Here is a 13,383-nt window from a genome sequence, read left to right as displayed (position 1 = left end):
TTCGGCCTCAAATGTTAAGCCTAGCTGACAATACAAATTCCTTAATATTTTACTCCCATTCAAACAGTTCAGAGGGTCTTGCTTTAGAATAATATTTAATTGATAACTATACAGCATAAGTAGCAATAACATATTTAGCAGTCAAAGGGAATATGATAGATACTTGCAAGGGAAAATATTGTTAAGCTCTGGGGAACAAGCAGAGAAATGGGGCAGGTACACTGGACTGAATGGCCACCTTTTCTGCTGTATGATTCTATGATAATGAAATGTTGGGACAATTCCATGTTGCCCTTTGATTCAAACCTCCACAGACAAAAAGAGACTGCTTCATACGCTACCTGCAAAGAACAAGCAAAGAGAGGGACTGGAAACAGAGAATAAATTGGCAGGTTCAAAGCAGGTTAGAACATTTCAACAATGCTTGATATCTTTGTGGGCAGTGCCTGAGAGTGAATAACACGTCATAGAAGTCAAGCTACAAATATTACAAACTCATACTGCCAACCATATAGAGTTATACTCACTTGACTGGAATACAGGAAATGCACATGGGTGTTTGACAAAACCCTGATCAGGAAATGGGAACTTGGAGCTGTGTTATCTGTCAGTTATTATATCCCTCAAGCTGAACTGGTTCTGTAGTATCCTGGGATCCTGGTGTTAATGAATTCATCCACTTGTAGTGCAAAGTGAATTCCCTAACACTGGAGCAACAAACAAAAACATATGTTCAACAGTTTCAAAATCCAAATTCTGTCTAACTACGAAACATTTCCCAATAGTCCAAAGAGGCTTTATGGAACAGCAGTGGGAAATCCAAAATGCCAGCTTGAATGAGTGGCCTGAGTCCCCAGCTGTCTGCAGCCAGAAAAGTGGCACTATTGGTAGAAATAGGGAAGCCCCTAAATACTTCCCCACTTTCACTCCTGCAGTTGGGGTGGCCACCAGCAGCACCTCTTCATTCTCTCTAATTTCCACAAAACAATATCCCACCAGGTGGCGAATGCTTGCTTTTGCCCTATTTACTGATGCTTGTAATGAATCTTCCAACATACTTTAGACACAGCCTGAAGCTACTTAAAGCTTTTGCTGTTTACCAGTGTGAGTTGTTCCATTCAAGCTCAACACACACATTACAATCTATTAATGTGCCGTTAAGCACAGGCTAAAGAAAGGAGGGTTCTATGTAACCGTAGATCACTGGGTGTGCAACAGCTCAAAATAATGTTTAGAGACAAGACAGCTTGATTTCTATAAGGATTCAGTAAGAAAGAAAATGAAAAGGAAAGGAAATAGCTACATGGACAAAACTTGCTCAAATCAGACTTGTAATTAAGTGGAATGCCATATACAATCAGCCTGACAAGATTTATAACAGTGAAAGTTGTCTTCACAAAACATAGCAAAGGAAAAGCAGAAGTAAATCAAATGTAAACTACTAAATAATTATATTCCAAAATCCAACTACCAATGAATGCTTTTAATTGGGCTGTAGTGCAAAATAAATCACCTTATTTATTAGTGCCTGTGACAACAAGTATAATTATACTTTAGGGATTTCCTAACATCAATTATATATGATTTGTGTTCAGTTTCAACATGAGGTTGAGAATCAGGGGATACAGCACATATCACAAATAATACAAGCTTATCACATGTCCAGTAAATTCATAAGGGCTCTGGTAGCACCCATTTAGGGTTATCCTTTAAAGCAAACCTCAATCCAATTGTTTAGCATATGATTCTAGATGTAAGCTGCACATACTCCTCTGCCAAGCTCCCCTTTAAAAGAACATACACACCAGCACTGACTGCATTGGGTGGCAGGTTATTTTACAATCCAGTGCAATAAGTTGTTCATTTTTATTCCTTGATTAGCACTCATTTATAAATTGTTGTGCTATGTTCTTGATTCAGTAGAAATAATTCATCACCTTCCAGCTCAGTAATTGTAATGGAACCATATTTCATCTTTCTCTTCTTTAGCATTAATCTCTAGGCAATAAGAAGGGGAAGGAAAATCTAGGAGAGGGACTTGTTAAGATACTTTTGTATTTATAGAAGAAAGTATACTTATCAAAAATTCTTGCTGACATTTTAGTCATTGGTTCTGAAGAAGTCATATTTGACTCAAACCGTTAACTCTGTTGCTGTCTCCACAGATGCTGCCAGACCTACTGAATATTTCCAGCACTTTGTTTTTATTTCAGATTTCCGGCATCCGCAGTATTTTTCTTTTATATATGACTTTATTGGGGATGCCTGATAGGCTGCTCAAATGATATAACCTAGGCAGCTTTGAGCATTACTGGGCAGCTCCATTGGAGAAGCTTTTGGACAAAGATTGTCCTGAAAGCAACTGCATGTAGTGGCACTACTAGGCCAGGCAGAATGGAGATGATTGGGTAATTTTCCAGTGACACATACCTGGAGACTTTGGGCAAGGTGACACCAATGTGTCAGCTAGTCAACAGGGGCTAAGTCAGAATTTACCACAGGATTAAAAGCAAAACAGAGTCTGTTTAGATAGCAAACTACAGTAAATATTGTAATTCCTCAGCAGTCTATTTAAACAGCATATTACAGAATGAAGTGTATTTATTCAATGAGCATATTCTATTTAAAAAGAGTCTTTATGAACTACAGCAAACAATTCCATATCTGTAGTAATTATGGTTTTAGTTAGTGTGTAATGTACCTTTAAGAATAATACTGGTTAGGGAAGATCACATGATCTGTAGTAAGCAATAGGAGAATAGGGCAGGCTACCCTCAGCATTCAGTGTAGAGATAGAGTTGGAGTTGAAAGCACACGTGTAGTTGTTGCTGAGTATATTGTAAATAAACTTAATGTTTCCACCCAAGAAGTGTCTGCAGATTGACTCTATCATTAATAGTACAACTCGACCACCCTGCAACAAACTGGCAATGAGGATAAAACAGGATTGAACAGAAGAAATCAATTTAGAAAGAAATCGGCATTGTACCTCACCCAGTGATTGTAAGTAACAAGCTCAATTAGAATTGAAGAAATTATTCTCTCAAAATGCCACAATTTGAGAGAATTGATCTTTTTGAACCAGCTTCTGATGACTGGTCTTGATACATAGAACTTCTTTCATTCTTTTTCCAAGCAAACGCAATTATGGGGAAAGAGAAGAGATGTGTGATCCTCTTGAGTGCTTGTGGAAGCACTTGTTTGATTCAAACTTTGATGGCACTCAGTGCCCCAGATTCGAAGAATTTTGATGAATTGGTGGGCATCGTGAAAGGTTATTTTCAACCAAAGACCTCAGTCATGATGCAGAGGTTCAGGTTTAATTCACAAAATACGGCCCCGGGTGAGGCAATTGCATGTTGTGTGGCAAATCTGAAGCAGCTAATGGAACAGAAGGCGTTAGAGATAATACTGGCCATGGAAAATGCAGTAAGAGATTCATAAGCAATACAGGGTGCGCAAAATGGCAGGTCCTCCACATCGGGTGGGAAACCTCAGCCGAAAGTGGCATGAAAAAGCAAGACTGTGCCGAGAAGCAGTAAACAGCTCCCGCTAGCTGAAGAATAAAGAAAAATAACTTAGCAGCAAAATCGAAAAATAATTTTAATAAAGGTGGAAACAACCAGTCTCATAGTGATTTGCAGTTTAAAAAAATTGAATGCTACTACTGCCACAGGAATGAACATATATTGAGGCAGTGCGAGGAAAGATTCAAGCAGGCTTGTAAACAAAAGAAGTAGCCCAATGAAATCTGCAATGTAGAAGGGACTGAAACAACAAATTCAGCCATTTAGTCATTGTTTAATCTGAAAGTTGGAAAAACAGAACCAATATTTGTCACAGTGAAAGTAAATGGCAAACCAATCAAAATGGAAGCTTTCACTACAGTAATTGGGAACATACTTTCAGATATTTGAATAATGGTGAACATCAATTAAGCTTAGAACAAACAGCTGCCAAACTAAAAACTTACACAGGTGAAGACATTCAAGTAAAAGGCATAAGCAGAGTAATTGTCTATTATGGAAGCTACTCAGCTACCCTTGATGATGGTAGCAGGTGAAGGGCCAAACCTCCTGGGGTGAAATTGGTTAAAGGAGATTAAGTTAGAATGGTCTGAAATTCTCCATTTGGGAGGAAGAGAGCTACCAGAGCTACTTAGAAAGTACGCTGCCATCTTCAAGGATGAACTGGGGAAATTCCAGGGCCTGCAGGCCAAGATTTATGTGGATCTGGAAGCAACCCCTCGCTTCATGAAGGTGAGATCGGTGCCATATGTCCTGAGAGAAAAAGTCAACATTGAACTGAACAGGCTAGGGAAACTGGACGTTATACCGCCTGTTCAGTTCTCAGAATGAGCAGCACCCACAGTCTCTATCCTTAAGCCCAACCAAAGCGTCCGAATTTGCGGAGACTACAAACCGATGGTTGACAATGTAACCAAACTGGATAGGTACCCCATTCCAAAAATTGAAGACTTGTATGCCATGTTGGCAGGAGGGACAAGTGTACGCAAAGCTTGACATGAGTCATGCTTAACAACAAGTAGATTTGGATAATGCCTCCTGGGATTTGTCACAATTATTACCCCAAAGGGTTGTACCAATATACATGATTGTCTTTTGGTGACTCCTCAGCTTGTGCCATCTTTCAGAGAACAATGGAAAGTTTACTGCAGGAACTGCCCCAGGTTGTAGTCTATTTAGACAATGTATTGGTAACATGATTTACTGAAAAAGAGCACTTTCAGTATGAAGAAGTCTTAAAACGTTTCTTGCAAGCTGGAGTGTGTCCATAAAAAAAAGTGCACATTCCAAGCGAGAGACATAATCTATTTGGGTCACAGGGTAGATTCACAGGGCCTCCACTTGGTTGAGGAGAAAGTGAGAACTGTAAGTGCGGCACTTGTGCCAAAGAACGCCTCAGAGCTCAAATCATTCCTAGGAATAATCAACTATTACTGGTGGTTATTACCCAATTTGTCTACAGTTCTGGCCCCCCCTTCATTCTCCACTCAAAAAGAACCAACATTGGTCTTGGGAAGTGCCCCAGAACTGTGTGCATGATCAGCAACTGCAAAAGTTGCCAGTGACAGCTTCGTTACACCCATGTGAGTAGCCAGGTAGACCCTGGGTACGGTTACACATTGACCACGTTAAACCTTTCTTGGGAACAATGTTTCTTCTCATTGTAGATGCCCTTTCAAAATGGTTGGATGTATATGAGATGAAGTCACCAATGTCGGGCATTACAATTGAGAAACTACTTCAGAGTTTTGCCATTCATGGACTATTAGAAGGAGTCATTTCCGATAACGGCACGGCATTTATGAGTGCTGAGTTTCAACAGTTTATCAGTCTCAATTGTATCACTCATGTGAAAACTGCACCCTACCACCCTTCCTCAAATGACTGGCTGAAAGGTCAGTTCAAACATTCAAGGCAGGCATGAAAAAGCTAACTGGTGATTCCTTGGCAAACAAGCTAGTATACTTTCATTTTCATTCCAGGGCTACATAGATACATAGAAAATAGGAGCAGGAGTAGGCCATTCGGCGCTTTGAGCCTGCTCCGCCATTCAGCATGATCGTGGCTGATCATCCAACTCAATAGCCTGCTCCCGCTTTCTCCCCATATCCTATGATCCCTTTCGCCCCCAAGAGCTATATCTAACTCCTTCTCGAAAACATACAATGTTTTGGCCTCAACTACTTTCTGTAGTAGTGAATTCCACAGGCTCACCACTCTCTGGGTGAAGAATTTCTCCTCATCTCACTCCTAAATGGTCTATCTTGTATCCTCAGACTGTGACCCCGGGTTCTGAACTCCTCCACCATCAGGAACATCCTTCCTGCATCTACCCTGTCTAGTCCTGTTAGAATTTTATAGGTTTCTGTGAGATCTCCCTTCATTCTTTTGAACTCCAGCGAATTTCATCCTAACCGACTCAATCTCTCCTCATATGTCAGTCCCGCCATCCCAGGAATCAGTTGGGTAAACCTTCGCTGCACTCCTGCTATTGCAAGAACATCCTTCCTCAGATAAGGAGACCAAAACTGCACACAATATTCCAGATGTGGTCTCACCAAGGCCCTGTATAATTGCAGCAAGACATCCCTACTCCTATACTCGAATCCTCTTGCAATGAAGGCCAACATACCATTTGCTTTCTTTGCCGCCTAGTGCACCTGCATGCTTACCTTCAGCAACTGGTGTACGAGGACATCCAGGTCTCATTGCACATTCCTCTCTCTCAATTTATAGCCTTTCAGATAATAATCTGCCTTCCTGTTTTTGCTACCAAAATGGATAACCTCACATTTATCCACATTATACTACATCTGCCATGCATTTGCCCACTCACTCAGCTTGTCCAAATCACACTGAAACATCTCTGCATCCTCCTCAAAGCTCACCCTCCCACCCAGCTTTGTGTCATCTGCAAATTTGGAGATATTACATTTAGTTCCCTTATCTAAATCATTAATATATATTGTGAATGGCTGGGGTCCCAGCAACAATCCCTGCGATACCCCACTAGTCACTGCCTGCCATAGGGAAAAAGACCCGTTTATTCCTACTCTTTGTTTCCTGTCTGTCAACCAGTTTTCTGTCCGTCACCATACACTACCTCCAATCCTATGCACTTTAATTTTACACAATAGATGCCACACCTGCGGAGTTATTGTTGAAACACCATCTCAGGACGAGATTGAGCTTAATAATGCCGAATTTAGAGAGGCAGGTGGAAAGTAGTTGGGGACGCCAGAAAACTAGACAAGACTGGCATAGTCATGACAGGAAATTTACTGTGGGAGAGCCGGTATACGTGAAAAACTTTGGGGAAGGGTCAAAGTGGTTGCCGGGTGAAATAAGTGCGGTGACTGGACCTCTACCTTACCACTTGGAGGTGGAAGGTTGGATTATCCGTAAACATGTAGACCATTTAAGGAAGAGAGAGACATAGCATCAAGATTTGGTTCTGCCAGTGACCATGACAGGGTCTACGTTTCCTGTTGAGGATACTCAACCCAGGACTGACATGTCTGATGTTCCTGTAAGAGTTGAGGATACAGAACTGCAAGTGCCCACAGAAGCATCTGATGTTCAGGCAACTCCGGAAAAGGAGGTTCCTGCCAAAGAATTTGAAGTTGTGGAGCTGTGACGTTCCACACATAGCAGGAAATCACCTGAAAAACTTAACTTGTAAATTCATTACCCAGTGTGAATATTGTGGTGTCTTGAAAACTATGTACTTGTAAATATAATGGCCAGAATCTTTGGGTCAGCATGCGGAGGTGGGCCTCGCTCGCCGACACGTAAAATGACGTGCGGTGATGTCAAGCATGTGTTCTGCATCACCATGCGTCATTCTGATTTTCAGTTCGGTGGGCATGCACCGGAGTCAGCTCCGCACCAGGTGAACTGTCAAAGGCCTATTAAGGCCATTTAAAAATTAATTAAAACACTTAATGGAGCTGCCCGTCTAATCCATTAGGTTGGTGGGCAGGTGAAGAGCCCAGGCGGCCTTCGCATTTATCATGAAACCTCATTCACGGGCGGGATGAGGTTTCATGAGGTGTTTATAAATTGAATAAATTTTTTTATCAAAGTTCATTGACATCTGCCAGCTCGTGTGACACTGTCACGAAGGGACATGTCTTAAAAATTTTTTTTTTCTTTATTAAAATTTTTGATAACCAAACTAATCTCCGTGAGGCAGCTCTATGCCTACTCTCCCCACCTGCTTCTGGGTGCGCGTCACGCTGGACAGGCCTTATTTGACTCACCCACGTAAAATGGTGGCATGCAGCCAATTGTGGGCGGCGATCGGCCGCATGCCCACAATCGGCTGCGTGCCCGCTCAGCCCCCCCAATGGGGAGAAAATTCTCCCTAATATGTGTAGCCGTGTTAAAGGGGGAGGAATGAAGTAATTATGGTTTTATTTAGTGTGTAATGTATCTTTAAGAATAATACTTGTTAGGGAATAGCACATGATCTGTAGTAACCAAAAAGAGAGTTGTGCAGGCTACCTCAGCAGTCAGTGTAGAGATAGAATTGAAGGTACATGTGTAGTTGCTGCTGAGTATATCGTAAATAAACTTGATATTTCCACCCAAGAAGTGTCTGCAGATCAACTCTATCATTAATAGTACATCTTGGCCACCCTACAACAAAATGCAAAAATACAGCTGAGTTTTTGGATAAAAGCAGGATTATTTCTTCAACAAAATGCAGTGGTGGAGGATGGTTACATGATACAAATTATGTGACTTAAAGCAATCCCAGTCACTTACAGCAGTGCTGTCTCCAGGTGTGTCTGACAGGAAAACTATGCAAATCATCACCATTCTGGCCGGGCATAGTGGCGCCACTAAATGCAGTCACTTTTGGGACAATCTGAGAACTGTTCTGAAAACATGAAATCCCAGTAAGCCATATTATCAGCCAGAGGAGTGGTTCTTGGGCTGATCTGAGGTGATTCCCCTATTTTTTCTCTATTGTTCCCCTATTATTTCCCATGAGGTTGCTCTGGGAACATTCCCTGTTGGTATTTATCATCCTAGCAGCATAGCTATGACAGTGACTGCCACCTGAGCTTCTGAATGTGGGCAATAGGACTGACATTTTTACTACAATGTCTGAAATTTCTGGTGAACACATCGTGCCCTCACATAAAAAAGGGGGGTAATTTGAACTAAAAGAACTCTCCCCAGATTATGCCTTCTCCTCGATGAGTCTGCACCTATATGCATTACCTTGCAGGTATCCATATTACACATAATTTATTAATCTTTGGCCGGTTATTGAGCCCCTCCAAGTTTCTAGAACCTGAGCCTCATTATCCATTTTGCCAACCCACACAATTTTATTTTATATGCAAATTTATAAATGTCACTTTTAATCCTTTCATCTAAGTCATTAACGAAAACAGCATAAAATAAAGGATCAAGGACAGTTCCCCATGGAACTCCACACATCGCTGCTTGATATCTCACACTATGTTTTGTTATTGTCTAGCCAATGTTTCATCTCATTAATTTCGCCTGCCCAACTCTGCAATTTCAACTGTGCTACAAGTCTCTGAAGACATGTTGTATCTTATATGCCTTTTGAAAGTCAAATGGATAGCCACTGCACTGCCCTTTCCACAATCTTGTTCTATGTAAAACAGCCATGCGAACTGGAATTCTCTTCACTGCAGCGAGAAGCAATTGGAAGTGCTTTTTAATAAGAGCAATTTGCTCCATGCCAATTGTCCAGAATGGGAGTGAATACAGAGCACGCTACAATTCAGTGGGAGTGCTTGGGAAGGGAGTTCTATAGAATGGGCAGTGATTTAGTTCATGTAAATGTCATAGTAACAAAATTGTAACAGGGATCAATTTCAGTTTTGCACCTTTTTACATCTGAATTATACACAAGTACACTGATCATTTATCTACTTTACATTGTACTTATTTTGTAACCAGGACATCCAAATAAACAGCTTTACTTTGCAGAACATGTTGCTTTCACCATTATGAAACAGTGGGACTGCAGATGACATGTGTTGGAAAACATGTTGATTTGAGCTACTTTACTATCAAATGTGTTAACATCTAGGGAAAATATGCTATACACTGAGATATGTGACAGGTGCTTGCACAGTCAGGATAACAAAGGTACTTTTTTCTGGTTCAACTGTGCTGGAGGGTAGTGTTAATTAGAATTTTCTGTCTGTCAGATGTTCTGTTACTTTAAAGGCATTTGTGCTCTCTTAAAAATATCTTTACTCAGTTTGCTGTGCCTCAGTTTAAAATTAGTCCATTTCTATTCACTAATAGCTGGCCAATCATTGCATTAACTCAGTGAACACTGATGTTGGCTAGCCAAGGATGAAGATCTCCAAAGGACGCCTGTCACAGATACTCAACATTAACATACAGAAATTTGTATCTGAGATATTTTAAGTCCCAAGGTACCTTTGTACCCTATTAGACCACGAAGCTTGAAATACAATAGGTAATTCCTGGGTCAGTCTCCTATTATATTTTGGTCAGGTGAATGAGTTTTTTTTATACGCTTTTTATTTTTAAAGATGATTTTGGAGAACTGAAACTACATCAGGTCAAATTGCCAATATTTGAATACCTTCAAATTGTCTTCCTCCCCCACATTCCAGATAGATACAGAATGGAAATCATTTTGGCCATGACAACTGCCATTGAGCTTCTTTAATAATTGTGATTCTTGGAATTTTTAAAGATGGAGTGCAATTATTACAAGAGCTAACATGGGAAATATCGCTGCTGTCATATTGGATTAGCATTCCTATCCCCCCTTGGGCTTTAGTTCCATCTTAAATTCTGTAATTATCCTTATCCCACTGTGATAATTTCTCCTTTGTTGGTCTAATTAACAATTTGAAGTCCGATTTCTTTTCTTTCTAAGTAACAGTGGGGTGGGTAACCCAATGTAACAGCAGCCATACTGTCCATGCCAACTATGGTAACAACTGTGCTCCAAGCCTCATCTTAAAAACTTGATTATTGTATAGCCATTGTTATGGCATAAACCATGAACACCAATACTGAATTGAAAGTGTAAATGTACACCAAGAGTACAGCTGGATTCTTCAAATATTTATTCTGCTGAATAAGTGGGAACCCTAACTCAATTTTTAAAACAAGTCTTTCTAATGCAGAACTATTTTCCATCTGTGGAAATTCTATCAATACAGCCATGGATTTTCTGAGAATGCACTTTCTGAACATATTTAATATTGAACTGACAGACTGCCTACTGAAGAAAATAATTGCAGCATTGATGTAAAACACAATGAAATATCTGGAAACAGATTTGCTTAAACCTATAGTAGATTGCACTATTGATTTTAAAATTAGAGTAAAACACCTTTAATCCCATTAAACCCATTGATACAAAACACATTTTAGACTAATAAATTTGCTCTATAGTCATTGTATCGTATGTTTTTACCAATGTAATTTGCTTATACAGACACTATACAGTGTACTGCTCATTTAAGCTACTTATGCCAATAGGACCCAACCACTGCACCCAACAATCTTGTAAGTACTCTCCCCTTTCAGATTGACAATCCATGCTGCCAATTGGCATTTAGATTAAGAACTTGAGGTTCATCAGGAGTAAAAGCAATTTGGTGCATCAAGCCCTTTTGCAGCCAAAACACTTGCAGCATTATTCTTTTATCAAGCTGTTGATCCTTCTGCTTTAAGGGACATTAGGTTTCTTCCCATACTTCTCCCCAACCCTCAAAAGAAATAGCTTAAGAATCAAATTCAATATATATTGCAATTCTCACAAAAATTGTTAAGGGGGTGGTGATGATGAATATTGGGTGGGATCCAAATCCAGTGTATCTCTGTCCCTTTTTGTGATTCCCAAAAAATTTTCAGGACTAGAAGGAGGGTTTCCTACGCCTGGGTCCCTTATGTTTTCCACAGTGACAACACTGGAGAAATGTGGGAGAAATGAGGGTGATGTCTGGTGCGAGCAACCTGAACTCGCAAAGAGTGCATCGTTTGTTACTTTTAAAAATCTGGCCAAATTGGGCTTTTTGCTCAGGGTTTGGAGTGAGGTGGGGAAACTCCCTTGCTCTACCAACGATATGACAAAGCCAGAGTTTCTCTGGCCATGGAGCCGATGTGCACTGGAGTTGAGTCCATAGCGATGCTGGTTTGTGACCTGCCCATGCTAATCCGGTGCCCTCCCAAAGCCCAGGCAAATGACAGGGGTCAACGCTTGAGGCCAATGCTGAGATCTCAATTTTTTGAGACCAATGAGTTTACTGCATACCATATCTAGGTGAATGTTTTCATTTCCTCCTTGGCCTATGAGAGCTGCTGACTGTACTGAATAATAGGAAGGAATAGCAGGTTTGGTTGAAATGATCCAACTAGACAGATCAAGCTGCAGGCCTTGAATTGTGTGGTGATGCAGTCGGGTATAACCACTGTAAATCTATACTTGCTTGGAACATTCAGTGACTAGAATTGTATTTTCTTTTAAATCACTGCAGTATTGTGGTGATTGGAAGTCAAACTGCTGAATGTCGCATTAAACTGATGAGTAATACAGCAAAGTCTAACACTGAATATCCCCATTTTTCTCTGTGATTTTTTTTATCATTATGTTTAAGGAGTCTACTCGCGGAAAAGAAAATCTTCTCAGTCTGTTTGCTGTGGAGATTTTCATAGCAGAGATGGGATCAGAGCAGCATGCCATGTATTCTAATGCACCGACCTGTGCTGTTCACCATGGTTTTTGGCTCTAAGACCAAGAGCAGCTAGGAGCCAACTGGAAGTGAGAAAAACAGAGACCAAGCATTCCTAAAATTAAACTATCCTGCAAATCTGTGGCAACCTTTATAACTGAAAATGCCAGCAAGAACGTGTGTGTCTTGACAATTTACTTTCTCTTTATACTTATAACTCGAGCAAGAATTATTTTGTAACAACTCAGAGCCTATGATTTTCACAGTGTCACGATGATGTGATTTGTGCATAAGTGATATTACTCAGTAACTGGCTGACTAAACAAGTACTGAACTGTTTAACACGAGCTTTTTTAAAGGCAAGAAAAGATACTGACTAACGATGGCCTCCACAAGTCACTTGACACCCAGTATTGCAAGTTGAAAGGTCCACTGTGATTTGCAATTCAGAAATGCCACGACACCCTTCTCTAGAAATTCACACCTGAGGATGTCAAGAACCACTTCAAAGGGATTTACTGAAATGTACCAGACATAGCATTTGCAATTCTACCAGACTACCTCTCTAGTGGAGACAGAAATTTTGCTAGAACAATGGCTACATGGAGACATGTCTTCCTATCTCATCAAGATGGATAATGACTCATTCAGTGGTTTAATGGCTGGGATATTACAGAATCTACTCACTACCCAGCCATGAAACAAAAGCAACTGTTGATTCAGACATCAGATAAACAAACACCTTCTGAAATCATTATGAGGAGAGAGAGGTCATGTGACTGAAGTAACCATTTTTAAAATCTTTTTAATACAAACTGCTAAAGACAGAAGCAGTGAGTAGTTTGGGAAAGCTGCCAATGAAACAGTAAGGAGCACCTTTCTCTCCCCTCACAACCTAAGGCCCTTTCTCTTACATTTTAAAAATATATCCGGCACAGGGATAGTGAATTTTCCATCAAAAGGAACCTCAGGTGCAAAATTCATTGACTTCTGGAAGAGACAGATTACAGATTAAGAAGAAATTGCCTCTGACAATTGTAGTCACATGGACTTCAATTCAACTCCTGGAATCTAAAGGAACTCAGAAAAACTTCTGTTGAAGCCACAGTGATCAGCCAAAGACTCACAAACAGTGAACTCAAGAT

At 40.4% G+C, this 13,383-nt stretch overlaps 1 protein-coding gene across 2 annotated transcripts in view; it reads right to left on the bottom strand.

Annotated features, from left to right (window-relative positions):
- Window positions 1-13,383, bottom strand: part of LOC121282344 (alpha-1,3-mannosyl-glycoprotein 4-beta-N-acetylglucosaminyltransferase C-like) — a 146,094-nt gene that overhangs the window by 115,712 nt on the left and 16,999 nt on the right. Inside the window, exon 1 of one of the 2 annotated variants that reach the window (XM_041196045.1) lies at window positions 528-569. The exons of the other annotated variant lie outside the window; for it this stretch is intronic. The gene's annotated coding sequence lies outside the window, so the exon portion shown is untranslated. Of the gene's footprint in view, window positions 1-527; window positions 570-13,383 lie in introns of those variants that run through there. 2 annotated transcript variants of the gene reach the window in all.

Source organism: Carcharodon carcharias, chromosome 9 (assembly GCF_017639515.1).
Source record: "Carcharodon carcharias isolate sCarCar2 chromosome 9, sCarCar2.pri, whole genome shotgun sequence".
Classification (NCBI taxonomy): Eukaryota; Metazoa; Chordata; class Chondrichthyes; order Lamniformes; family Lamnidae; genus Carcharodon; species Carcharodon carcharias.
Note: the sequence above shows the minus strand (reverse complement) of the source record. Positions and strands in the feature narration are given on the sequence as shown.